Here is a 22,877-nt window from a genome sequence, read left to right as displayed (position 1 = left end):
GTTGTCCATATTGTTGACTCTGTTGAGTCAAAATCTTTTTAAGTTGAGATTATTGAAGTCGTTAATTATAAGGAACTCGTTAAGATTGATGTGATGCTTATACCTCCTTCTTGCTTTAATAGAAGACTTCAGCTGCAGAGCCGCTGTTTTATCTTTTCTCGAGAAGTGACTTTATTTTATTACCATCCAAATGAAAAGTGCTCAGACATTTAACAGGTTATGAAGTGGGCTAGTAAATAATCAAAAATGACTGTTGCACGCTTCAATTTACGACTTTAGCGCTGTAAAATTTGATCAATTTTTCTCTTGCTGGCGATATCTGAGCTTAGAAAGTATCTGCTAGCAGATCTTGTAATTGCTGATTTGTCAAGTTTGATTGATAAGTGCGACGCAGTTTTCGAACCAATTTTACGCAGTTTGACGAGTGTCACAGCTTCAAGTGTTTGTTAGCTCAGATTTGCCAAGTCGACTTTTTCAAATAAATTCTAGCCCCAGGCCAAAATTGTGCAAACATACGTTTTGAGTGCTTACCACCCGAGATGAAGACGAGATAGAGAGAAAAAGAGAAAGAGAGAGTTCAAAATCCATTCTCTGCACAAGTGCTTAAACTCATAGTTTTGACAGTTTGATACCAGATCATATGGCAGAAGAAGTTATAAATAAACCTGTTATCAAGTTAACAACTTGCAATGCGTGGATGAAGTTGTGAAAACGGTTAGTATTTTTTGGTTGCAATATTTAACGATATTTTCCTCTGGATAGTTTGATTTGGGCTCAGTAGATGCATTTAGGATCAGTTTATTCTCAACAGGATTTTTGCAGGTATAATCTTGCTTTAGCCCAGCCAGTTTTTTCCGGGTATTTTAAAGTCGCAGTTTACTAGCTCGACATATCGCGTCCTTCTATTTATAGTAACTGTTGTTTTCTCAATGTTTGGGCGGAACCGGAAGGCATTCAAGACTCTCAACACTTAAGAGGCCAAAATATACATTTTAATTTTGAGAACTCTGCCGAATGAAAAAAAATTATAGATTGATCCAGTTTTCTCGAATTGATTTAGTCAACATAAAAGTTTCGTGCACTTCAAACGAAGAGTGAAAAAAAATGTAAAGTTTACAAAAACAAGTAAGTCTTTGAGAAAGCTGTTTTTGCCAAGGACAAGCTCAATGAAGCTTTCAAAACCAGTTGTCTTTTTGGTAAGTTTTCTAGTTCTCGCCACTTTCAATGATCGGAAGAAAAAGTAGTAAAACCTTTTCGAAATTAAATTTTAAATTTCGGATTAGTTATACAGAGAGATATTTCGCGACTAGATACCATAGGTAAAATCAGATATCGTGGGGCTGGCTTCTTTCACCTATCGTGGGGCTGGCTTCTTTCACCTATCTTGGGGCTGGCTTCTTTCTTCAGGGATTCAACCCTCTGACCACCAGAAGGGTCCTCCGTAGATACCATTTTAAGACCTCTGTTTTTGGCTGGCTGAACCCATTTTTTCTAAGGTTCCTTTGGCGCCAAAATGTAATAATTTTGAGGGGGTGCGCGCGTCAAAAAACCGCGATTTCATATAAGCCTTTTTTTGGCATGTTTTTCAAAAATTTGGCTTTTCGATAATTTTTTGAAAATCGCTCCCTCGAGAAAAATTTAGATCTGCCCCTGGGTAGAGTGCTAAACAATGTTCCTGTGTTATTTCTGTGTGATGGCACATGATGTTGTTTTCTTTTTTTATAAAACTTTGCTGACGATTAAAAGCTAAAGATGAAGTGATTATCACTTATTTAGGTCATGGTGTTTTTTCAGGATGATTGGATTTGATTTTAGCTTGATGATTCAAGTTTTCGCAGTTTGATTTCAATTTTTTAAGGTCAGTTCATTTTGTTTGCTAAAAGGAAGGCCAAATCACCTAGCGAACAGCAAAAATAAAAAGGTAAAAAAACGTGAATGGCTTTTAGTTTCAAAAACGGACTGGCTGAACTTAAAATTTTTCTAAAGGTGCCTTTGGCGCGAATATATAATAATTTTGAGGGGAGAGCGCGCTTCAAAAAACCGCGCTTTTTTGTCAAAATTTTCATGAAATTGATTTAAAGTGCTTTTTTGGGATTATTTCTTAAAATTTTGCCTGTTTGATAACTTTTTTTTGAGAACACCTTCGAGAAAAACTTAGATCCGCCTGTGGGTAGAATTCGAAACAATTTTCCAGTGCTATTGCTATGCTAATGGCACAGAATATTTATTTCTTTTTTTAAAGGTTCTTGTCGGTTAAAAGCGAAAGAATGAAGTGATTGTCACTTATTCAGGTGATGGTGTTTTTTTTTGTTTTTCAAGATGATTTGATTTGATTTTTAGCTTGATGATTCGAGTTTTTGCAGTTTGACTTTGATTTTTTTAAGCGAAGCTTATTATTTACAAGGAAGGCCGACTCACCTATCGAACTGCAAAAATGTAAAATTTAAAAAACTTGAGTTTTTTAGATTTAAAAACGGACCTAATTTTTCTGAATTAAAAAGATTAAAATAAATAAAAAGAATAATTAAATCACCTATTCATCCAGTTTTCTCTAAATCGTACATCTAATCTGAACAACTCTCAAAATTCAGAGAGCTTCAACGTTATATTGTTTTTGAAAAAGGTTTTAGAAAGTGGAAAAATGTTCTATCTTTTATGTTTTGGTTTCCTTGAGTTCTTTTATGCTTTTCCAACTATATGTTGGCTATATATTCTTAGTAAAGGGCGATTGATAATGATAAAACAACTGCTGAAGTGAGATGTAACAATATCAAAGATAGCAGAGAAATGAGTTAGAAAAAAAATTGGGCTTCAATAATTTTGGAGTTATCAATTTCAGTGTCGTCAAGTTGGTCCCAAAACGAGACAAATTTCTCGACATTAATGAATTTTTGATTTAGGAGGCCAAATTTTGGTTAAAGTTTTTTAAATTTGATATCACACTTGAAACCAGACGCGGATCTAGGAATTTCTCGAGAAGAGGCGGATTTTCAAAGAAAGTTTTGTCGACCTTTTTTTTAGGTCGACCAAATTGATTTTCTGGGGGCGGATTTTCAAAAAATTTTGAAAGTTTTGTCTACTTTTTTTTAGGTCGACCAAATTGATTTTCTGAGGTCTTACAAATCACTATAACGACCTTAATTTGACCAAGTTTTCTGCGCTGCAGGTAAATTTTTGAAAAAGGCCAAAAACGGCTTTTTAGGCACTTTTTGGAAAATTTTGACCAAAAAATCGCGTTTTTTTTGGCACGCACTCCCTCCTCCAAACTAGTATATAATTGCACCAAAGGCGCCTTTAGAAAATTTTTTACGGTCTGTCACCAAAAATGGACATCTCAAAATAGTACAAAGGGGGGACTTTTTGGGTCGGCAGGGGGTCGAATTTCTGAGTGGGGTGGGGGGGGGGGGGGGTGCGACCACCCCCCTCATAAATCTGCTACTGCTTGAAACTATGTGGGATTTTTTGAGATAATCAAAATCCATTAAAAACACTCCTGAAGTCGTTGGAACAAAAATGGCATTGAAATTTTTTGATGTTTTTTTGATGAAAGGACCAGGTGAATGTCAGTTGAATGTAGCTGAACAGTTTTTTGATTTGTTGCTTTACTTTGCTGCTAATCTTTTTAAAAATATTGAATCATGTTTACTTGAGATTTCTCCATTTTATTTCATGTTTTTTTCAGCCTTGCGATAAGCAAGGGTGTAGCAATCGGTATTTTTCCCGTAAACAACTTTGTTCGCAGGATGACTTTCATAGAACTTACGGTCATCTCCTATACTTTCGCAAACGAACAGACGATTTTTAAGTATATCAGCATTTCAAATTCCCGTTTTATTCAAAATTGCTTTTTTATGCTGTTTGTAAACTTAGCAACATTTCAGTATATCAGTTTTTTTTTCGTTTTTGTTTTCTTTTCTAAGGTCTTGCAAAGTCTTCCGACAGATTTAATCGTAAATTAATAGTCTATTTCTCGAAAATTGAGCTTGATATTAGGGGGGCGAGATTTAGGGGGCGGGGGGGGGGGGTGCGGACGCCTTCCCTCCCCCCTCAGAGATTCGACCCCTACCAACCCAAGGGGTTCACCCTTTGTACTTTCGTGAGATATCCATATTTGGCGACGGACCTTAAAAATTTTCTAAAGGCGTCTTAGGCGCCAATATATACTAAGTTTGAGGGGGGAGCGCGCGCCAAAAAACGCAATTTTTTGGTCAACATTTTCCAAAACGTGCCTAAAAACGCCTGTTTTGTCTGAGGCGCGGAAAATTTGACGAAAACAGGGTCTTTTTAGTGATTTGGGAGAGCTTCGGAAAATCAATTTTTTGAAAATCCGCCCCCCCCCCCTCCTAGATCCTAGAGAAAATCCTAGATCCGCCCCTGCTTGATATCAATCTACTAAAACATTATAAGGATCCGTCTATGAAATGACTTAATGAATGAGCGACGCCTGAGCTTGGTTTTTTTTTTATAAAAGTCTGGAGATAATACATATTTTTTTCATCAGGCTTTAATAAAATGGTGTTCAATTATCTTTGGGTACGAATTTATCCACATTCTCGTCTGGTGTTCTCACTGATTTTTCCGGTCATTTTTTACTTACAATTAATTAGGTTCGCTACTGTTATCAGCTGATTATTCATTGTAAGAGCAAATGACGATAATGGATTTACCCTGAAAATAACTATTGACTTTAGCAGATTGGTAAGTAATAGTATGAATGCTCGTTAGTGCATTTCGTTTCCGTCATTTAAAATCGCAAAAAGCACTGCCACTGCGCAAAAAATGGCACTTGGCTTCTTTTTAAACAACCCATTTTAAACCCTAAAGTATCTCTTTCGGCTTGGCTGATGTAAAATATTAGAAAGTGGTTTAAAATATGTATAAGATTAAAGGAGCGTATTTGTGGTGCTATAACGCTAAGATTTTTTTGAAACAAAGCAGAACGTGATATGAATGACCGATTTGAACCATACAATTTCTCCAGCGAAGGAGCAGTGTTCATCCGTTATTTTTCGGCTGAATTGGCTTGCGTGAGATTGGAAGCGGTGTTATGTTTCCCTAAATAGCAGGCATATCTAGCTCCTCGAAATCCTCCCACCAGTTTTTGCTCACTCATTTTCTACACGCCCTCCCACTGCTGAAATTCCACTGAGTCAAAACCGATCCTTTTACAAGATCACTTACCATAAAAGCTCCCCAGTAATTGCGCTATTTTAAGACCTTATTAATAAAAGGCAGTACCCGGTAAGACAAATACACTAAAATTCCAAAAATTGTATTTGTTCTTTTTGATGGTGACATTGTTGCGCTATTTAGGAGCCTTTTAAACCGAAGCGTTTTTAAAATTTAAAACGCAATTACTAAAACACTTTTTGTTCATTTGAATGGTAAGGGTACAATTCCCGTAGCATTTAAGCTAATGAAAAATGCTTTTTAATTTAGGATATTATTCGATGTAAAAACACAGACTCATAAAAACAGGTAGGTCGAACCAAAAAGTAATAATATTTTGTAATTAATTCAAATTTAGACATTCCATTCGGGATCAAAACACCCTTCAGGCATAAATTATTCCAAATTAACATCAACTGCAATTCAAACAGCCGACTTAGGTAACACTATCCGGGTTGTTATATCTCAGGTTGATACTTTTTGCTTTCCTGTTTTTAGTGTTTTCAAGTCCTCGTTGGGTTATTTTGACGGATGTACCGCTCTCTCAAATCGTTCCGGTCCGTTTCACTCCGTTGGCACCTCTTGAATCCCTAATTACTAGTTCCAAAAGGAACCCCCTTCCCCCTTATTAATCTCTACACCAACTAGTCTCGTATAGTTCTTGTGCCTTTATACCACATAGCTCTCTGTGCTTATTTTTGCCAATTCTATTACCTATTTATGCATAGCACAGTACTTGTGTAAACCTATTTTCCCTGTCTAAGTCTTATGCATGAAGATACAGGAAAGATACAAAAAGGATCTGTCCAACGCTTTTGTTAAAACTTCCCTGGCTACCAAGTGCTCAATTTGGGCTAATTCAAATTTCAACCAGCCTCATTTACCGAACAAAAACATACGCAGTTAGTGACGTGTTACCATCCATCCACGTAGACGCAAAATACCTTATTTGCCGTTTCGCTCAAAACGTATGCCTTAGGACTCTAATTATTGCCTTTTCAACCCCTATTCAGTTAATGTTTTTTGTGACGCTGTAAGCTAATTTTCTGTTTCATTTCATTATTTTTGAAATGGTTTATTTATATCTCCAACTGATAGGCTGATTTTTGATGATTGATTGCATTCATTCTTAACCGATAAAACTTGGTGACATTGCTGAAGGTATTCATTTTTTCATAAAACAGGTCAGTAAGGAGACAAATATCGTATCAATTAATCAGAATAGAGGTAAAAAACTGAAGGTTATTTGTCAAAATTTAAAACGTAATTTTAGGCAGATTAACATCAAGCATTACAAAAAAATATATTTATCTATATGCGGCAGCCCAATCCATTAAATGTCGGGGTCATCTTTTTAAATTTAATAGTTTTTTTTTCAACTTATGTTTCATTGACTGGGTCTGTTTTTTTTTAATTTTGATGAAATTTGCCTTTTTTTACCCTCCGCATAAATGATATTTCTGTTATTTTAAGGAGGTTCATGATAAATTAATATTTTTAATTCAGACGCGTAAAATTTTTTCGGTATTTATTTTTGGTATTTCTTGTTATTTATTTATTTTCAACTTGTGTTTCATTGACATTAAAGACGGTCTGTTTTTTTTGAAATTTGCAGTTTTTTACCCTCCGCATAATTTATATTTCAATGCTTTTTTCAGGAGGTTCATGATAAATTAATATTCTCAAATAAGACGCGTAAAATTTTTGCCGGTATTTTTTGCATGTTTTCTGGAAGTTTCATTTTTGTGCCGACCATTTGATAAATGGAGAGGAACTTTGTATTCTGGTGTGTTTTAGTTTATTTTCCTCACAAAATCAACTACCACAAATAATTATTGGAGAGATTTGAGTGATATATTATTTTAAAGCCAAAATTTTTCCCAGTGTCGGGAAAAACCGTTTTGAAATTTTTGATTTTTTGTCAAGCAATTAAAGCGAGCGATAAGGCATACAACAGCCAAATAATGCGTAATATAAGCCCTAAAAGTTCAGCTTTAAGCACATAAAAATAGTTTTTTGGAGGTGTTTAAGCTCCAATTTGGGAACCGAAAATTTCAAAAAAATTAAAATTCTATAAAAAAAATTTTAAAAAAACATTTCAACCTTTTCACCCAGTAGACATTTCCAGTTTTTCTTAATTTTTATAGTGTTTGCACTCTGTCCGGTTTTTGTTTGTTGCGCTGACAAAAAAAATAAAAATCAGATCAGTATTGTCAAAAGACTTTTCGAAAGATATCAATATATATGCAACATGTTGATTTGAGTTTTATTCCGCTCACTGATAGTGAGGAGGATCTTGATCTTCGTGTGATTCAGTTTTTTCTTACTTTTTTATCGCAAAATCCTCTACCACAAACAATGATAGGAATGTTTCGCGTGATTTTCAAACATGAAAAAAATCAAACGGTTTTCTCTGTCGAGAAAGATCGGTTTGATGTTGGAGTGTAATTTGGAACACGTCAAGTGAGCGAATTACACGAAAGATTTTTTGAGCTATGTATTAAATTTAATTATTTAGTTCTAAGCTGTGAAAAACTTGTTTTAGGGCTTAATTTAGCACTTCCCAGCACTAAGGGCTGAAAAAACTCAAAATGTGAATCCTAAAAACATTTGAAAAATAAAATTTAGTTTGTCATAAAAAAGCTGGTTAAAATTTATGTGATTAATTTCGTAAACATAACTGTATTCAATGAAAATTTGTACTTTTATTTTATCTGGTCAAACTACGCACAAAAAAGCGATTCAAATTGAGAAAAATTGAAATAATTCATGTTTTTGGTTTTAAAAACAAATGTGGTAGAATTTCATTTAAACTTGAACTGCAAACGGCAAGTCTTATTAGTTCTGGCGTAGATGGCAAAAACGTTTGGTTCCAATCCGACTTGGATCTGTTTTTTTTGCAAACTTGAGTTTTTGTGCTCTTTCGTTTTCTTTTGTTGGCGTAGTTCCCGTAGCCCGGTGGTTTGTCGGCTTAGTTCCCGTTGTCCAATTTTTTGCACGTTCAGCTTTCCTCCAAGTTGCTGTATTAAACATGCTTGAAGACAAAGCCCGGGAGTTCGATTCAAGTCGGGACTTAATTTTTTCTCAAACTGTTTTTTTTGGCTAATTTAGATTTTTGAATGTCGGCTCAGTTCCCGCAGAAAGATTGTTTTTTGAAAATTCAGCTTCTTTGTAGCATGCGGAAAGCTCCTTGTAAAGTTTCAAATGGTGCAGGTAATTTTGTTTTGGACCTTTTGGGTTTGGTTTTTGCGGTTTGTAAGACAAAAACGATTTTTGATTGTTATTTTATTCAAAATTTGATTTTAGTTCTGAAGTTTTATTGACTTTTTTCGTCCTAAAATTTTTCTGCTCAGTTTTTTTTTACTGTTACCCGTGAAAAGTTTTCTTCCGATGACAAGTTAATGACTTGGCATGTTATTTTTCAAGTTATCTGTAAAAAAATCATTTTGATTGATCTAGTTTTTTCGATCTTTTTAATTTATCTGTTTGCTTCTAATGTATCGCCTCCATGTCATAATTTGGTTATGTCTCTATTATTGTCTTGTGTTTTCCTGGCAGGTTTGACAAGTTTGAGTTTTTTAGTAGAAAATTTTGTTTGATTCTTCAAGTTTCCATGATGGCTTTGAAACATTCGCAGAAACAAGACTTGTTTCAGCCTGAATTAATTTTAAAAAATTTATGAGCAGATTAAGGAATTGGTTCCCAAGCTTATTATCCCGCGTTTTTAATCCCTTTTTCTTAACCCCCTATCGTAAAACCCCAGAATTAGAAAACCCCACTATAATTCAACCCATTTATAATACCAATTTTTAGAATCAAAGTGAAACATAATTGAAAGAAATTAGGAACCATAGCGTCGGTAAACTTCAAAGGTTTAATTGCGAAAAATTTTGCGAAACAAAACGGAATCAAATCTGCTAAATTTGGTTTAGATTTGAACAGAAATGACCCTGCCGATAGTCTAGACTTTGATATGAACTTGAAAACTAATCCGACCGGCATTATTCAAAATATTAACCAAAAATTTTAGGTTTTTCCAAAATTGAACTTGATCTTGAAATTATTCTTGCCAATAATCGACGAATTGGCTGAATATAAATTAAATATGGAATGAAAAATGGTTTTAACCAAAAATTTGATCGATATAATCAATTTTTTTTAAAATTCCGATTGTTTTACAGTAAAACTTCTCTAAAATTTTGAACCCTGTAAGTTTTGTCAAGTTTTTTTTTGCTCGGCATACATCACAACGTATAAAGGGTTTGCCAGCCCCCAGTCCTAACCTAGCGTCCAACCGAAGGAGCGATTCTTCCGTGGTTAAATTGCTAGAGAGCATTTTTCAAAAACGAGTCAAGTCAATGCGTTTTTTCTAGTCTCTGGAAGGCTGCAAGGAGACCTCTTTTCAAAAATGTTGACAAAAATTTATTTTAAAAAATATACAAAGACGAAGGAACTAACATTTTGTGTAAGTTTGCCATAGAGCGAAAGAAATGCAAATCAGATTTTTCTTCGTAAACCTGCATAATATTCAGCACTTTTTCGTGTACTGTTTTTTTTCAATTTTATCGTTTTTTTTTGTAAATTGGTGCTCGCTCGAGGCGTTAAAGAAATTGAATTTTTGAAGGGAGGCGTCTTTTTGCAACTTTGTGATTACTTTCCAATATATGGGGGTTGAACCACTGAAATTTAACTGCATGCCATTATGCCAGCCCTCTACAGCATCTGTTCTTCTGGCCAAACCGGATGTTGCCGCATCTCATTGATTCCATAGTGAAGAGAGGAATAGGACATCTTGATACAATACGAGACTTTTTGTAATTAGATCCAAAATAAAGGCAGAGCTCGTCAAATTTAGCAATTTTTTCTCTCTCTTTTTTGGTGCGATCGCATACTATTTGAATTTCCTTGATTATTTTATCGTACAAAATTTTTACTTTTCCTTTCGAAAGCCAGGGAGGGTAACTAGTGCTAATGCAATCTCGTGGCTTGTTTCGTATTCCTTTTTAAAACCGAGCTCTGCATTTTCTTTCTCATATAATTTTTTGTAAGATGAAAAACATCCAGACAGCATGGATGGGAAGTTTTTTCGGAACGCTTTAATGGCGGTCTGCTCGAAATTTAATTAAATATTCTCAGTTATACTGTCCGGGGTTAATTTTTCTAGGGGTTCTAAGAAACGGTCGTTTGTTTTTTCGTTTGATTAGGTAAGACGGCATTTTTTTAAGCGTGGGATATTCCTGAAAGACTAATATTTATAGAGTAAAGTTGATAAAACATTTTAGGAGTAACTTGAAAAATCTGTCAGCCAACCAAAAATTTGGTTCTTTCGTCATCCTTTTATCCAATGTCAAATCTTACAGTTTTTGAATAGCTCGGGTATTTCGAAGTTTCTGGTTGCTGGGGAGACTGGTCAAATCTGTTCTCATTGCTTGCGCATACGTTGTGCAGTTCGATTTAAATTTTCTTTAGTTTTAGGGCTAATTGAGTGGCAATATTGTCTGTTATGGGCTGTATTGCTGTTGCGACGGTCGTGGTATTACTCTCGCTCAGATCCTTGATATTTTCAAAACTAGTCGATCCAGGTTTTCTCTTATCTTTAGCTAATCGAAATGCAGTTTTTCAAAGACGCTAGAGTCATCAAGTGAATCAAGAGTGGATTCTCAGGTCTCAATTAGTACACTTAAATGGAATTCTACTGTAATTGTAAATGGCCTTAATTTGAAAAAGTTGTTTATTAAAAGGGGTTAAATAGGGGGTGTAAAAATAAGGTGTTAAAAAACGTGGGGTTAAAGAGTGGGACACCAAAGGAATGATGTTGCTGGGGAGGCTGGTAAAACCTGTTTTCGTTGCATGCGCTTACGTTGTGCAGTTCGATTCAAATTTTTTTTTAGTTTTTAGGGATAATTGAGTGGCAACATTGTCTGTTATGGGCTGAATTGCTGTGGCGACGGTCGTGGTATTACTCTCGCTCAGATCCTTGATATTTTCAAAACTAGTCGAGCCAGGTTTTCTTTTATTTTTAGCTAATCGAAATGCAGTTTTTCAAAGACGCTAGAGTCATCAAGTGAATCAAGAGTGGATTATCAGGTCTCAATTAGTACACTTAAATGGAATTCTACTGTAATTGTAAATGGCCTTAATTTGAAAAAGTTGTTTATTAAAAGTGGATTAAATAGGGGGTGTAAAAATAAGGTGTTAAAAAACGTGGGGTTAAAGAGTGGGACACCAAAGGAATGATGTTGCTGGGGAGCCTGGTAAAACCTGTTCTCGCTGCATGCGCTTACGTTGTGCAGTTCGATTTAAATTTTTTTAGTTTATAGGGATAATTGAGTGGCAACATTGTCTGTTATGGGCCGAATTGCTGTGGCGACGGTCGGGGTATTACTCTTGCTCAAATTCTTGATATTTTCAGAACTAGTCGAGCAATTTTTTTAAAGATGCTAGAGTCGTCAAGTGAATCAAGAATGGCTTCTCAGGTCTCAATTAGTACACTTAATTGGAATACTACTGTAGTTGTAAAAGGGCTTAATTTGAAAAATTATTGGTATTAAAAGGGGGTTAAATGGTTGCGGGGTTATAAATTAGGGGGTGTAAAAATATAGGGTTAAAAAACGCGGGGTTAAAGAGGTGGACACCAAAGGAATGATGGGGTAAATCTGATATCACCTTGAAGCCCTATATTTTGTGATCCGGATTCCGAAACAAAAACATGTCGGGAAAAACGGTCCTGAAATTTTTGAAATTGATACTTAATCTTTGTTAAGACCAGAGGACTATTAGTCTTCTTCTACCGTGTGAATTTTCGTTACTTCTTGTTTTTTGTAATATATAATGGAATTGTCTGTAGTTAAACTATTTTCGGCGGGTCAACTGTTTTATCTTTGAAAATTAGAAATTCAGTTTTCAGTTTTTTTTCTGCTCTCACATAGTTTTCTGTTGTGGTCAGAACATTCTCTGGTAATTACACTGCAGATTTCAGCTTTGATCTAGGATAAAATTGGTTGCTTTTTAGTATCCGTTTTATGTACAAAAAATATAGTTCTCTTATTTTAAAGTTTTCTGCAAATTCTAATGCAATTTTTCCAGTTGTGCTATAAACAAAAGAAAATATTGGATTTTTGCGATGTTCTAATTTTATATCGTTGCAAATGATTGAGTTCTTTTTATGCCTATAATTAATTGAGCTCGTAGCTTTCTGTGACATGGTTGCTGTCTGTTTGAACAAGGTTTTTCCAGTGTGTGGTTTAACTTCTTTTCCAACATCGCAATTATGTAAAGCGCTGCTTTTATTACTTAATGTTTTTTTTAGTTTTTGGTTTCATAATTCGATCATTTGGGTTTTGAGCCCTCGTGAAGAAACAAAAAACGATTTTTTCAAAAATGTAGCGGCAAACTTTTCTGCCCTGTTTTGGGGCCTTTTTGTCAAGTTTTTCTGGCTCGTAATCCAGCTCCAAAAACCATGAATGTGGGCGGCCCGCAAGTCGCCTTTTGAAATTGCTGAAATAAATTGGCGAGCTCAGCTCTGTGAGTAACGAGGTGGTCGAATTGGTAAAAAGAGCTTTCAGCCACACCCCCCCCCCCCCCCCCGCACGCAAATCTGTATTTGGCTACTTCTATATTCTTCTACGCTTCTTTGTGGTTGGACCATGATTTTAAAGGTTTTTCTAGAGAAATCTATTTTGAAAATAAAAGCATTATGTTGAAGACCATGGCTTACAGCAGAAAAGATTATTTGCAACCAACCTTGTTAAATCAAGTGGAACGCATCGCAGCTTCTCTCTTTCAGTATATCTTCTTGTTCAAAGAAATCGTTTCTCTTCACTTGTTTCGATTGTATTGTAAAAATCATCAACTGTTAAGTGCAATAGTGTCAATTTGCAAAGGGAATTAAAAATCATGGAACGATTTTTCCTATTTATAGATTACCCAAACCCACTTAAGAACCCTTTTTAACCGTCCCTATCATCGGGCTGAACAGTTTTTATTGATCATCCTGCTAATAAACATAAATCCGAACCTGGTAATCCCAGAGCGCTAAATTCACCCCTGGGTCGCCTTTGAAACTTGAATCTTGCCTTTGAAAAACAATCGTCTCTAAACTTCCTTACATTGCCAGTTTTCTTATTTGTAAGTCCAGAACTAATATATAGCTGTAGGGCGTAGAGTGAGTTTCGAAGATGGGAAATGCTGGTTTCCTTGTTAGATTAAAGGCTAATTGTGGCATTTGTGTCGACGAAATTGGATTTTCCGGCTTCAATTTTGCTGGCTAAGAAGGTGACCGGGCTTTTAAAATGAATTTTTATCCCAAATGGAAATTAGATGACATCGCTGCAGCTTAGATCAGAATTGGACAAATCAATAAATCTATACTTTGCAACTGTCTTTTTTCTATTTCTTCTTTCCTTCTCATTTTCTTTCATTTCCATATTTCGCTACCCGCTGCTGCTTTTCTTAGGGACCAGTCGTAGCCAACAATACATTGCTAATGTTGCTTCAGTTGCTTCTGGCATCGCTCAATTATTTCTCGCCAGAGTTCCCAAAAACTGAAAGAGTTTAGGAAATACAGGTAAGACTCTTCAACTTCTCTACAATGCATTTTCAATCATACTTTTGAGCGTTTTCAGCATGTTTGCTTTTGTTGTATTCGGTGCTTGCCTTTCACATTTTTATTAAGATGTTCTAAGATGGGTTTTCTTTTTGAAAAAACTTTGTTAATCGTGGTGACCGTCTTTGGTTAATTTCTGTGCCGTATTCAAATTCTAGTTGTCTTAGCTTTTATTTTAAAGTAATTTTTGATTGCTTTGTAAGTAGCACAAAATGTTTCCATGGTTTTTGGGAACTTTGTTTCGAAATGTTTTTAGGACTACGCTTGCGTATAGGAAGATTTTATGTAATCGGGAGCTAGGCTTTTTATGGGATCTGCTTGGGAGCTATCGACTTAGATTCCGCTCAATTTTTTCCCGGTTTCGTGGTTTTTTATTGCTAGAAGTTAATGCTTAAAAATCTCGTACTGGTTAAACAAGTGCGTATTTACATCGCACTTCTTTTGAGTGAATCACATGTAAGTTTTGGAGTTTTTCAAAGAGTTGCAGTGCTGATTTAAATTGCCCGGACAAAATGAACAAAACTTGAAAATTTAAATGCGCTTTTCTCAAATTGTTTTGAGAAAAGACAAAAAATGAAGAGAACAAAAGTTACTTAGAATTTTATTATAGTGTAAATTGTTTTGCGAATTTTCGGGGCCAAAGTGTTACCCCAGAAACGGGTCATTTGGGTTTTTTTTTAGTCAATCAAAAATTACGCAGAATCTAACGAGTCAATTGATGAGTGAGTTATATCAAAGTTATTCTTTTCTACAGCCCAACAAAGTTTTAGAAGTGTATAGCCTCCAAACAATTGCGCAAAACGTTTAAATTTTGTTTTCAAGCTAAGAGTTGGGTTTTATATTGTAAACAAGACTGCTCGTATCAGGGCGAAGCCCTGAATGTTCCGACTGCCCTTTAAGGTTTGTGGAGCAGTAATAACATTAAAAAATTCAATGAAACAAAACAAAATGAAAAAAAAATATTTTTCTAAAATTTAAATTTTTTTTATAAAAGTCATCTCCCATATAAAGTACAAAAGGATAGATTTCGCTCCTTGTAACAAACCAATTATGGAAAACAAGCTTCTTTTAACCAATTTGGAACAATTTCTAAGACGGATTAACTCTCCGCTTACGCGTTAATAGCGCGAAATATATCGCGCGTTAATTGTCCCAAATTGACCAAAATGGCAATCTTTAAACCCCCGTAACTTTACGAAAAATGATCACAGGTGAAATATCTTTTCAAATTTGAGCTCAGAACAACAATACCTTTCGAATGATATAAAAAATTCCGTCAAAAACGGCTAGTTAAAATGTCGAAATTTTTCTGAAGAAAAAAAACCCACCCGAGCACAAATATTCCGTTACTTTCGTATCGAAAGTCGGAACAAAAAGTCATTCTTTGGCTATCAATAATACTTTCGTAAAAGACTTTTGTAGGTTATACTTTTCTAAAACGTTATTGGGCTGTATAAGAGGCTAACTTTGATATGAATAGCTTATTATATGACTCATTAGATTTAGCGTAACTTTTAACTGATTAAAAGCAGCCTAAATGGTTTATTTTTGGGGTACAATTTTGGCCCCGAAATTTGCAAAACAGATTGAAATATAATAAATCTGATAAAGTTCTTAGCAATTTGCGTTCTCTTTTGATCCAATTTGAAACCCAATTTGAGAAAAACGCGTTTAAATTTTCAAGTTTTATTCATTTGGTCCAGATAGTTTGAATCAGCACTGTATTCGTATGATGTATTCCTCGGTTTTAATGTTTATCTGAACCAACTTACCATGAAAAAATTAAATTAATAGATGTTGCATGGTGAACATGAACTTTTAAATAATATTATGATGGAACTTGTTTTGTCCCTACAATTTTAGACTGTTTTAGAGGTCTTGATAATTTACAAAAGGGTAGCATATAGTTCCTTTTTTAGTTACCACAGAGCTGAAGTTTGGTTAATTTGAAATTGCTTTGATGTCAATTCGGCTGGTTCTGAGAAATCAGATGTTATCTAATTTGACTAATGCCTTTTTTGCTGTTTAATTTTGCTGATTTTTGCATTTTCTTGGTGCGTTTTTCATGCCTTATTTTCTGTTTCTTTTTTCTGGTTTTTTATTTGGTATTTTTATTTAATTTTCTTCTCGAGTACTTTGAGATAGAGTATCCATGTTAAAATAGTAATGAGTCCGTCGATTTAGGTCTTTTATGATGAGGCCACATCATTTTCCTTCGAATGTTCGTTCTAGAAGTAGACAGCTTAGATGCGCATTGTCCCTCTTAATTGAAATCCTTGACTTTGAAAGCGTGGGCGCATTCGATTTTTTCAATTAAATAATCATATATTTTAAATGAAAGTCTGAATGCGCTATGGATGCAATTTTTTAACTAAACGTAGCGTTTCATTTTTGTCGAGTGCAACGCGTACGAGAAAACGAAGAATGTTCTAGGTTTCGAAGTTTCTTTGCTTCAAAAGCTTGCTTGAACATTTGTATTTTTAACGAAGCAATCCAAGATATGAAAAGAAGTTGAAACAATCTGAAATTTCATCACTTCAAAAGATCGCTTGAACACGTTTAACTGTTTTGCAGATCAATATAGGCTATAAAAAAGAGTTTCGCTTGAAATTTAATTGTTTCAATAGTTCGCTTGAATAACTTAACTTTTTTTGCCAAGCAATCCATGATATGAAACCAACTTCGAATTAGATCAAAGGTGCCATCGCTTTATATCTTACTCGAGAAAAATTTGAAAACCGACACGCTCTGTTAAATAACTTAACTTTATCAACCGCTTTTGGCCAACCAAATATCTCTATGAAATAACTTGAAATTTTTCGAAGCTTTCACCTTTTTGATAGCTTGCTGAAAAGGCTTGAAATGGTTGCAAACCGATTCGTTTTATAAAGTAACTTCTCTGAACGGATGTGGTCTATGGAAGAACTCGAAATATTTCAAAGTTTCGTTGCTTCAATTGCTTTCATTTTTTGCTATCCGATTATTTTGGAACATTTCAAAGTTTTATCGCTTGATAAAATTGCTTTGAAAGACTTTGAACTGCTTTGCATTTTGAACTTTTTTTGAACTGCTTTGCATTTTGATGTAACTTGAAATAATCCAAGTTTCATCACGAACCGGTTGGTTCTATGAAAAGACTTGAAATCTTTGTTTCAAAGTTTCAGCATTTGAGTAATTTGCTCAAAAAAATTTTGTGAACCGATTCAGGTAATGAAATATTTTAAGAAGTTCCATATCCTCGCTCATATTTCTCACTGGAAATCTTCAACTTTAAGCGAGTCGTTTCGCTATGAATCAATTGGAATAAATTCAAGAGTTCCGTTGCTTGAATGGTTTTTGTTGCGAATTTATCTATGGTATGAAATAACATAAATTTTCCAAAATGTTAATCAATTGAATGGTTTGCTCAGAAATGATGTGACAGTTTGCCTCGAAAAATTTGCAAACCGATTTGCAATATGGAATAACTCAAATTGTTCAAGTTTTGTTGCTTAAATAGCTTGCTTCTGGCTTATTACAACTAACTTTTTAGGATTCAGTTGATTAATTGAGACGGGTTGCTAGTCTGATTTGAAATATATTACAGGAGTTTCTGCATGTTGAAATATTTGTGAATCACGCCCAGACCCAAAATGTGTAGCTTGAACTAGGCTTCCACAAAACTATGCTTCAACAATAAGCTTCAACAGAGCCTAAATGTGCAGCTAGTGCTAGGGCTCAAAAAAGTCTTCAAAACTTTTAAAATCAGAATTTGAGGATTTTTTAACATGAGCAGAATTTGATTTTTTTGTCTGTATTTTTTATATTCATGATTTGAGTCACTCTGCTTTGCATCTGATTCATTTCTTGCTTTTTTATTTGAGTTGCTTTATGTCCAAAAAGCTTCTTCTCTTTGCTGTGTTAATTTACCTGAATGAAAAACTACTATTATCGGATGATTGCAAGCTTTTTCTTTGTGCATTTTTTCATGTTCCCCTGCCTTTTTTACCGTTCTTCCCACGATCGACTTTCATAAATTTTATGCTTCAACCATTGATTTCGCTAGCTTAAAGATGAGGGCCAATTATGTTTTGAAGTTACCATTCCAGATTTTAAGAAAATCGAAAAATTTTGTTACACTTGCGACATTAAGGATCTTGTAATCAGGAACTAGAAACCGTAAACAACTTTTCTTACTTATTTTTGATTGAAATTGAGGTTGCTTCATTACCGATTCTTAGCTAGTCCAAGGACCCTTCTTCTGGGCCTGGAGGTAATGCGGATGCTTGTGCAACCTATGGTCTGGATTTGGAGTCGCGGTCAGACCTTTTTTTCAGTCTCTGAAATTGATTTTTTTCCGGGAAAAATGAGTAGCGGAATATAGTTTGCCGGCTTATGTTTTGCTGGCTTATTTTCCACACCACTAATTTGGCTTAGTTGCGCTGTAAGCAGTTTTTTTTTGTAGTCTAAACTGTCGTTGTTTAACTACTGTAGTTTTGAAATGTACTATAACCGACTGATATATTTTCCATTTTATTTTAAAATTTTGCTTCGAAAGTGTATTCGGTCTACATATTTTCGGCTCATGTTTTGTCGATTTAGTTTGCTGATTTTGCATCGTTTTAAGGAGAAAAATTGATAATTCTTTTTTTGAACGAATCAGGTCGGTTATACTATAAAAGTTACAAGTTCAATTTAATCGCTCAAAATTTTTTAGGACAACAGTTTCCGTAAAAATTTTTGGTTTCTCGATCAATTTTTGTCTAACCACGTATTGTCGGCTTTGGGAATGTTCGGAAAATACTAAAAGATTGTTTGATGATAGTGCTTATGTTTCTCGCATGTTTTTTTAAGATAGAATTTTTCGTATTTCCAAAAAAAAGTTGTTGAATATTTTATGACAACAATATTTTTTGAGATTTTTGGTTTTCGGATCGATTGGCGTCTAATCACCTACTCTTGGCTAATTGAGCGCTCTAAAAATGCTGAAAGTTTGTTTCATGCTAGTGGTTGTTTCTCGTTTGTTTTTCTGATGTATTTCCAAAAAATGGGTGATTTTTTTTCAAGTTTTTTACTTAGTAATTTCCATCTCACTATCTATTTGGTAATTTGCAATGCTACGCTTTCGTTGTATTGCAAGTGATGCAAATCTCCGCTTCGCCACTGTATGTAAATTTAATTTGTTAAATAAAGGCATCCAAACGTATTTTTCTACAGAAGAAATCTTAAAGAAACTTGAAATGGAGAGTGGTTTCTAATGGCTTAAATAGTATTTAAAAAACCAAGAAAAAGCTTTTATTGAATTAGCTTTCTCTAAGGATTGAAGGGGTGCCTTAAACGAGCGCAGTGTTATTTTGTTATTTTTTCTAATCTGATTTTGATCGAGAGTTCCCTCTATCACGTCACAAACAGAACGAGCTCAGAGGCTCATTTGCGCCAGAGTTCAATTAGTGTCTACCGTTTAATCGTTCTCTACCTCAACCCCAGAACCCAATCAATATTCCCCCAGCTCAAAATGAACTCTTTGCCTGAAATTGACAAAAATGACATTTCCTAGATTAACCTGCGTGCATAAAAAGTGAATTATCTTTGATTTGAATTTAATCATATGTAGTACAATGTCGGAGTATCAGATTGTGAAAGAAAAGGAAATAGTGTTTTTCCTGCGATAGAGATTGTTTTAGAATAATATTCTTCCGCCGTTTCCGCTGGCTTCGGGTTTAATCTCTAATTGGGATAACTCAGCCCCGATTAGCTTGAGCACTCAGGGCCCAATCTAATCACGAGGTGTTCACATTGCGTACAATTTCATTTCATTCGTTCTTCCCAGTTGACCAGTTGTCAATTAAGTTCGCTTTTAATTCCCAATTTCAAATTCTGACGTTTCAGATCCTCCTGCACAAAAGATTAGCCCAATATTAATACCATCTGATCTCTCACTCAATTTTAACAACAGGCATTCCTCATTCTTCTCTTTTTGTTTCTTTTGTGCTAATTTGACTTTTTCAGACTGAACAAAATAATAGACGCAATGTCACTCTGCTATCAATTTGTGTTCCATTTTTCTTGTGCCCTTTCCAAATTGCCGTGTAATGAAACCCCTTAAAATTTTCAAGTGCCGACTGAAACCTTAAAGATTTGCATACTTGGTTGCCGTGGCAACCAATCAGCGTGAATGGTTTGGTTTCTTTTCTTCTGCTACGAAGGGACGTGGACGAAGGGGAAGGGGGAGGGGAAGGGGGAGAGGGTTGGGGATGTAATTGATAACACCCGGAGACGCTCAGTCGAGAACCGACGCGGAGGGGAAACTGCCCGTGGATACTTTGTTGTCTAAACTACTTCCATATCTCACTGAGTTTCCTTTGTCCCAGTTTGAGTTTCCGCTCCATGTGGTCTCTTATCCCCACTTGGGCTAATCTAATTTAACCAAGTCGTAAATTACAAAAAACGAATCCGGCTGAGCGATAGGTTTTATCATTCAAATTTAAAAAAAGTTTTGAAATATACAGTTTTATCATTCAATTGTAATTTAAAGCAATCTAAATGCGCATCTCTGAGTTGAGCCAATTTAATTGAATTTTGAATTTTACTTCGAATGTATTCAACGAAAATTCCGTTATCTAAGAAAATATCCATTTTTAATTGTCATGTATAGAATACAAATGACAAGAGGAGCAAAAAGTCTAGTACGCGCAGGTTTGAATGAATACAGAACGACCTTACTTTTGAATGAAGAAATCTAAAATTATTCCAATTCCCTGTTTTGATAAATTAAGAACTGAAACGTTTTCAATTTTATGGAAAAAAATGTATAATACTTCCTAAATCGAACTTTTATCAACTAACTTTACCTAAAAGGATAAAGCAAAATTGTCATCCCAGCAACAAAGCTTTTTGATAGGCACATTTGTTACATTTTTAAATGCCAAATCCTCTTAAAATTTGAATAAGCTTCTAACATTTAAAATTCAAATTAGTCAAACTGAACGTAGTTTCAGTTTTCTCTCAGCTACAAAGCTTGGTTTTTTAAACTGCAATCAACATTTTTAACTAAGTTTCTACTTATTTTTAGCATGCAACTTACGACAAATTAACTTCTTTTTGTTTCCAATTTATCGCGACCACTTGTCTAGAAAAGTACTTTTTGTTCACTTTTCTTTTTTCCTCTTTCTTTTCTGTAACAAAATGGAGCCCGCGGTTCATTAGTGATTGCCATTTCACTTCGCTTAATCCACTTAGGAGGAGTCCATCTCATTGCCAACAGTTCATCCCTCAGATTATTATCTCAGCCTGCTTCCAACAACCTACCCCTCCCCGCCCACATTTTCCGCTTTTGCCCCACCCACCGCCACCCGCGCATAGAAACTAAAGAAGACTTCGTTATGAACTCTGTAGTCACTCGACGGATGCTGATGAAAGGCTAAACGCTCTCCATAATTTCCAATATTGAGGCATTTCAGTTCCGCTTTGAAGAAATAATCTGAGCAGATCGGTAGGATCAACAGTCAAGTAGACTTAATTTATTTCCTAATTTAATTAGAGTTTAGATTTAATCTTGTTTTTACTTGAATTCCTTTCATCTTTCAGACTCCAATACTTGGGCTTATCTATCAGGTACAGTAGCTTTAAATTAAAGCAAATACCTTAGTTTGGATATTTCAATGGCGACTGCCCACCACCTAAATTGTCTTGAAGGACTGCGCGTTGATTTGCTCTTCTAAACACTAAAACGTTCCCTAAACACTGAAATAAAATGGACTTTTTCTTCAAAAAATTGCTCGCTACTAAAATGAAAATTATTCTGGGCTCACGGGCGTTGCCAGAAAAGCAAAATTACCTGCCTTAAAAAGCAAACTTACTGGTCTTGATTTTCACGCAACTGCTAAATGATAATTCATTTTTGGGGAAAAAATAACTTCTTTTAATCAATATTCTAGAAATGCTCAATTAACTTGATTCTCTTAACGTCAATTTGTCAAACTGTTGCCGCGTGGGTGGGTTGAAAAGGGAGATGGAATTATCTGAAAATTTAGATTTCTCTGGTAGCGTCAAATTAAGTTACCGCTTCTATGATTAGAATGACACTGATAGTGCATATTAAGTAGGGATTTTTTCGGAGATGATTCAGCTCATTTTGGAATTATAATAACGACCAACTCACATGTCAAGTTGATTTATTTTCTAAAAACTAGCCTCGAAGTTAGTCATTTTAAAGTTTTTTAAGAGACCAGATGCCGAATTTTTCTTATCCTCGGCTGATGCGCTTGAAGACCTGAGAGGAACTTGCTTAAAGTGATCATGTTCCTCGTCACCCAATTTAGAAGTGTTCACAAATATTTCGCCTAATGCTTGAATAAAAGTTTCTTGATTGCTTCACCGTCTTAAAAGTTTATTCTGCCTTTAGTACAAATAAATGTATTGTTCAAAATAAGTTTGTGAATTTTATAGAACCATAAATCAATACTTTTGTTTTTTAATTTGCTTGTATAATTATCTCAGGTTTTATTCAATAAGAGTATATTAACAATATAGTAGACAGCTCAAAAACAAGTTAAATTGAATTAGTTTCACTTTGTCTGTTTCCGATGATATTTGAATTTTTGATAAGTTGTTTTTGCAGCGGAATTGATTCGTCAATTATGTATTTAAATGGCTCTCTAGATGTACAGAAATGAAGTTATCAGTATGTATCAATTTCCGCTTTATTTGTTCCGAATGCCATTATTTGGAATGAACATAGTCATAGATAAAGTACTTTAGTACAATTTAATGGCACATAAACGTTAAAAAATTTAGATTTAATTTTGGTTGTCTGTTTGTCTTTGACCGGTTACGCTTTTTTTCAATGCCAAAAATATAATACAAAAAATAATTGGTCAAGGCTTTATACATTTATTTATGTTAAATCAGTTTATAACTACGATATGAAGTGAAACTTCACGTAACTCAGGTAATTACTTTTCCTTGTTTTAATTACACGAGCAAACGCTTGTGTTAAAATACGAGTTCATATTTTTTCCATCCTAAAGTTTTGCTCAATTTGTGCTCAACATTTGTGCTGAGTTTCATTTTAGGGCGACTTATTGTTCCGACTTTCGCAGAAAACGGAATACTTATGCTAGGT

At 34.7% G+C, this 22,877-nt stretch overlaps 3 protein-coding genes across 5 annotated transcripts in view; 2 read left to right on the top strand and 1 right to left on the bottom strand.

Moving 5' to 3' along the window:
- LOC134845134 (26S proteasome non-ATPase regulatory subunit 1-like) overlaps window positions 1–22,877 on the top strand; it is a 428,069-nt gene that overhangs the window by 114,007 nt on the left and 291,185 nt on the right. The window lies entirely within an intron of this gene.
- The window catches only part of LOC134843767 (uncharacterized), a 207,772-nt gene that overhangs the window by 106,805 nt on the left and 78,090 nt on the right, over window positions 1–22,877 (bottom strand). The gene's annotated exons all lie outside the window — the stretch shown is intronic.
- LOC134845317 (extracellular serine/threonine protein kinase four-jointed-like) overlaps window positions 443–22,877 on the top strand; it is a 36,392-nt gene continuing 13,957 nt past the window's right edge. The window contains exon 1 of one of the 3 annotated variants that reach the window (XM_063862294.1): window positions 443–714. The gene's annotated coding sequence lies outside the window, so the exon portion shown is untranslated. Of the gene's footprint in view, window positions 715–13,322; window positions 13,736–20,882; window positions 21,368–22,877 lie in introns of those variants that run through there. The other 2 variants (XM_063862293.1, XM_063862296.1) reach the window with 2 other exon arrangements.

Source organism: Symsagittifera roscoffensis, chromosome 4, assembly GCF_963678635.1.
Source record: "Symsagittifera roscoffensis chromosome 4, txSymRosc1.1, whole genome shotgun sequence".
Lineage (NCBI taxonomy): Eukaryota > Metazoa > Xenacoelomorpha > Acoela > Convolutidae > Symsagittifera > Symsagittifera roscoffensis.
Note: the sequence above shows the minus strand (reverse complement) of the source record. Positions and strands in the feature narration are given on the sequence as shown.